Source organism: Varroa destructor, unplaced genomic scaffold (assembly GCF_002443255.2).
Source record: "Varroa destructor unplaced genomic scaffold, Vdes_3.0 BEIS01000004.1, whole genome shotgun sequence".
NCBI classification, from domain to species: domain Eukaryota; kingdom Metazoa; phylum Arthropoda; class Arachnida; order Mesostigmata; family Varroidae; genus Varroa; species Varroa destructor.
In genome coordinates, this window is record NW_019211457.1 from 4,983,595 (window position 1) to 4,989,594 (window position 6,000).

At 42.9% G+C, this 6,000-nt stretch overlaps 1 long non-coding RNA gene across 1 annotated transcript in view; it reads right to left on the reverse strand.

Annotated features, from left to right (window-relative positions):
- LOC147755763 (uncharacterized) overlaps positions 1–5,779 on the reverse strand; it is a 42,504-nt gene extending 36,725 nt beyond the window's left edge. The window contains exon 1 of the long non-coding RNA XR_015327022.1: positions 5,620–5,779. This is a non-coding gene — a long non-coding RNA (uncharacterized LOC147755763). The remainder of the gene's footprint in view (positions 1–5,619) is intronic.
- Positions 5,780–6,000: the final 221 nt, after the last annotated feature.

A 6,000-nucleotide genomic window follows, 5' to 3' on the forward strand; every position in this document is an offset into this window, starting at 1 on the left:
GGGAAATAGGCCGTGAAAAGTGCTGTCTGATACGTAAGATGAAAGCATAAACGCTTGAACACTATTTGCATAACGTGCCTACCTGCTTTACGGACTGGGGACGGCTGTGAGTAGCATAGAAGCGATAGCATGGTTCAGAATCTACAGTGAAATAGGTGGATCAGGCCATCGAATAGAAACCTGGCAAATAGGGTAAACTAACCAAACGGATCGGTGATCGGCAGACGCACATCGAGCTCCCTGCACAGAAAACATTAGCCACAGCGTCTCAGCGTATAGGGGCATCGGGATCTAAAAAGTGTATATGAAAGCTGGCCCTGCAGATGTACGAACCCATAGCGGAGTGTGTGCGGAATTTGAAAGAAATGCGTGACGGCCTACCAATGCTTGCCATATGATAAGCGGCACTCGCGATGCATTAGGCTCACGGGCAGTAGCCGTTCATCAGATAAAGGAGCACCTATCTGCACGGGTTTCTACTTTAAAACAAAGGTCTGCACGCAAATGACACGTTACGTGGCCATGAACAAAGCAGGAGGGATGCAGCAAGTTGTGGTTGTTGATAGTGGCGCTAGTGGTGGTGGGAACCAGATCGCCCAACGATAATATCTGTGGGAATAGCCGGAAAGAAGGATTATGCAATATACTGATGTAAGCTGGACATACAGGGTCCGAGAACCTCAGGCTGTTTGCCTTACTTGTAACGATGAAGCACGGTGCTGTCGAAGAAGTTGACAGGAATTAGTTGGCAATAGCTATTTAACAAAATGATGGTCCACTACAAGAATCTGAAAAAACAAGAGAGGATGTAACAAGCAGCTGCAATATTGGTCGAAAATTTGAATTTTCTTGAGTTTTATCAAAATATCGCAACACCGTACGGGGAAGGAGATAGCCAATAGCAAGACTATAGTAACACGAAAAGTTCACATAAACTCTGAGCAGTTTTGATTGTCACAATTTTCGGCTGTTTTACTAACGAGACAGACAAAAACGCAGATTAAGCCAAAGTAACCATACTAGATCAACAAATTCAGCTTTTCATTGTAGATCAGACACATCGGAAACTCTATCGCTAGGACTCTATCTAGCAACTGAACGCGAAAAGCCAGGATCTCGAAAAAAAAATTTAATTTTTCTTCGATACACGTTATGTCATGATTGCTAATGGCAGGCGGACGAGCGTGGCATAAAAAGCGAACAGAACTTTCATTGTGCCATGCCAACTTTTATTCAGCTTTCAAATGATAGCAATGCATCGCAGATAACGAATATTACTGACAAGGAAGAGCTATGAAAATCCGTACAATTTACTGACGATGTGTGAGTCTGTCCGCCCATGTACCCGCACATCAACTTTTAGTACCGTACTTTCAAGAGGTGGGCCCGTTATGCGTCTTTTGTTTGGCTCTGAAGCGCTTCGCATTGTAGGTAGCTGGTGCTAAGGGGCCAGGCGGTGGCAAAGCTGGTTGCGAAGACGAGCAAACGGATCGAGGACGCAGCACTAAAAAGAATGCGGACCGGTTCTATTTCCACTAGCATGCGTGTATCTGTAGCAGTAATGCGGCTATAGGAACAATGTATATGCAGACGCCCTGGAGGAACCCGCTAACATGTACCGACTCACACGCTCCCTTGTGAACGCCAGACAACAACGAATCTGAGCAGCCGTACCAACAGCGATGGAAATGGCGGCGGCGGCTGCTGTAACGCCTATGCGAGCAACTCGATTTTCCACTGAAGAAAACATGCGTAGGATTTGTGGCCTGCAGCTTTGTTATGGCGGCTTTGAAACTGATTGCTTTATGGAGAGATAGTGAAAATAGCGATTTATGTTTTTCTGTACGATTACTGTACGAGGGCACTCCGTCTCCATTGTTCGGTGGCTACTGCTGCCGCTTCCCTTGTTAGACAGACCCATGCGTACCAGCCTTTAGCGAAGGCAGTAGTTCTGTGCTTGTGGTAGTACCTGACAAAGCGGCTTGTTTAGTCGAATGTCGTATGCATACAGTCGCAGATGCTACTTTTCTAGTATCTTTTTTTGGTATATATATATATATATATACACATATAGAGTATCGATCGGCATCCTAGCGAGAAACCTTTTTACGTCAGTATCACTAAAATGAGTATATGCAACTTCTAGGGCGGAAGTTGAAGTGGAGGAAGAGATTCGCTACGTCATCGTAACATGACCCAGATCAACCGCATCTCTGTCCTCTACATACATGCTGAAATCCACATTTACATACACACAGACTTAGAGAAGTGCTGAGTAAAAGTTAGCACAACGCCTTTAGCGCCGGCTTCCGCAAACACTTGCCATTGATCCGCGCATCGGTGTCGTCGAAGACTACCACTACAACCCAAAGAAATTTGCATTTTTAGAGGAAAACCAGACCTTATAGTTATACAGCAAAGTGATTGGCGGTGTCCCATTCTGTGTCTAGCCTGAGCCTGTTCCGTACAATCATTGCGCTCAAACATATTCAGTGCGCCCATCAAGCAGTCGGTTTTGCACATTCTACTGCCCAAAAGGGTTTTTGGCTTAGATGTTTCGTGCCCTCACTGGGAGCTTTTTTAAGATGGATGCAAAAAGTAGCTTTCTGTTGGACGCGCACGGCGATATGCTGCCGAAAAGATTGTACAAAAGAGCTCCTCGTACACAAGAGCAACGCCCGACCACCCAAATCGCCTCCATTTGGGAGCACAACGCAAATGAGAACTCTGGAAAAGAACGTTGGCCTATTTAGAAGTTTCTCTTAACTTAATACACGGGATATAAAAGCACGCAACAAGAAACCGTGTTCGATTCAGAGCAGAAAAGCAACACGTTTTCCTGCCACGTATGGCTTACACAGTTCAGTACTCTTGAAGACTAGCCGTGGCTTTAACCCGGGACATCTTGTTGCTGAGAGATATCAGAGGACCAAACTGTTAAAAAAAAATCGAACTTTCGAATCCTTTTGCGTGGGCGTAGGGCGTCTAGTCGTTCGATGGCGGCGCATGCAGATCAAACATACTTCGACATTATAGCCACGGCATGCAAATAACATGCCGGGGTATTTTTTTTCAAAGATGCGTACATATATACTGAAAAGCGGAATAAATGTAAGGTAGTGATCGTTCGGAGGGTGTCAGTAGCTGATGACCTTAGGCTGTGCTTTATATCTATATATAAAGCATATGTAATAATAATTTGTAATAACATAATTTGTATGTCGTGTAAAATAACGTCTACTGCTCACAATTTACTGTTTCTTAACACTTCGAATTGTGGCAATTAAACCGTAACAACTTCCGTTTATATGAATTGGCAAAAAGTATTTGTTCAATAGTTCGAGCATTTCGAATATGTCCAATGTCATAAACGCCATAGAAGTAAGTACTTTTAGATAAAGTTTGTGATAATCGTATTTGTTTTCGGTAAGCATTTGGGCGTTTCATGTGAATTATAGGCTTAGCAATTATTTATACACCCAAATGACACCCGAGTACGTTTGTAGAAAGAGCGTTTTTGACAAGCCATTTTGTTGCTCACTGTAACATTCACCTATATCCTTGTTGGTCAGTCATATTTTACTAAACAACAGAAGAACGTTTGTTGTTTAGTTGTCTTCTCAATTGTTTAATTGGGCACACCACAAAACGAGGTTATTTTCAGCATTACTACTCCGCGACAAACAAGAGTCAAGGACCAGAGGCCAATGTCCTAACTCGTCGGTTTCGCTTAGTTAGCGTGTGCAATAGCGGGTCGCAAATCGTCGTCGTTATTCACGAAGGTTGAAAGACGACGTACGAGCCAACCAGACGACAACTTCTCAGCAACATGTACGCTACGGTCCATGTTGACAGCCTTAATTAAAAGAATACGATGGCGTATGTAGTCGGCCTGCTTGACATCTATATGGCGATACGATGATGACATCTGTCACGGCTACATAGTTTTAGGCTTTGCAAGACAATTAACCAAGAGCCAACCAACCTGTCGATCCCCCTAAACATTGGTCTAAAAATTTGCTCTCGGTAGGCCAAAGCGGTTCTGATTCTCACGGGCGTTAGTTTCTTAACGGCAGATCTGAATATATTGTGCACAGAATATTTAATGCATATATAATTTATGTAAGGATACGCCGTGTTAAGTGCAGTTGCATATAAGCGTAGAGCGGATTCAGTGCTCTGATGCTACTTCTGCATGGCTTACATAGACCGTTTTAAAGCACGAAAAATTCTCATTTTCAAATAAGAGCTACGGAGGCAGGCCGATTTACAAATATACATGAAACTCTATTCATATATGTATCTAGGGCGGTACCGTAGGGGCTTTTTGAGGCTGTGTTAGAAAATGTTTCATAAACAATCTTATAATATCATTATGTATCTTCATCATCGTACAAAGTTTCCTGAGGAGTGTACCTGGGAGCATCGTGTTGTATGATATTTATCACAGAACTGTTCGCACTTCAAGCAAATGCAGTTCTCAATGGATTCGCTGAAGAACTGGATTTGCTTTCTCTATATACCCAATATGATATACAGAACACGTAATGATGGCCAATCACGTGAGAATGAAACGGTTCGAAGGATATAGTTCTTCCCACGAATTATCCCTCTTGGCTTCAGTGGTAAGGAAATTCGCGTCGATTTTCGCAAAGTTTCCATTTTTGTCTTCGGTTGTCGATACTCTTCATGAAGCCAGGGGTGCGCGGAATGTTAAAACGCACTTGGAGTTTTCCGGCAAGAAACGGTACGTCGGCAAGAAAGTATACGAGGTCGACAGTGAAAGCCTGATATTCACGGAGAAGATGGAAATACGATTTGAGTATGACCCACATAGAGAAAAAAAGATATGTAAAGAATTATATTTATATGGGTCATGTATTAGATATTTTTGGGAGAGGGGATTCTAATAAATTCTCTAGTTACTTGCCCATTTACTAGCGATTGGGTACATGGCTTGTAAAATACAGACAAAATAAGGGCATATAATTTAGTCATCACACAGCAACGAAAAAAAGGAGTTGAAGGTCTCAGTGTGATGAACAGTATTTATACGACCACGTCACAGCAACGCGTGCCCTTAGATTTCACTGGAGAGAACGTACGCTGTTCGAGACAACGCTAGTCCGATTGATAACGTAGGTCGGCTGCCAACCTGAGACAATAGGCATGGTCTGAACGCTGACGGCCGCTGCGTAATGTAGAGGATAATATAAGAAAGCGCGTATCTAACATTCGTGACGAAGAAAGTAGACAATGAATATGGGGAATGAAAAGAAGATTATGCAAACCAAGCCGGTAGCAGAAAATGTTCTAGATCATATACTTGAACGTCAGACACTAGAATCAAAGCAGCTCGCTAAGATGATACGATCGCAATGTTCTAAGAGGAGGACTTGTATTGGATGATGATACGATGATCCTATTATTCTTGAAACTGGTGTAATCCTACAACAAAAGGAGGTCATTGTATGAAAATGGCGGGCTACATGTATGAGAAGCTGTATAGCAAGCGTTCGTCAGCAATGTCACCTGCATAATAGACTGACACAGAAATTGCGTGCACGTCACTTCTACGATTATTTGCCTCTTATGTTTGTTTGAACTATTTTACCTTACCTGTTTGCACCTCGTTTCTAGCACGAGAAAGCGCGTCAAAGACAAGTTTTGAATTCTCGGCGGAGCCATCAGCTGCACCTCTTCCTATAACAACAAGCAATTTCCATATCTAAATTCGTTGTTTTCAATTCATAGAGCGCTTTGTACCAATGCAGTATGCTCTTCGCAAGGCTTCTATTAGCACGCCATTAGAGGCTATTCATCTAATACTATACATGTAAATTGCTGCGGAATGTTATGTCGTTGCAGATCGACCAATGGCCGAAGGTTATGCAAAGAAAAGGCGGTGCCTGATTTTCTTCCCGTGGAGCCAACATGACATTTTTTTGGCTACTACTATATGGGATCATGCAAAAATGCTCCAAGCTCTTTCTGTCCAGT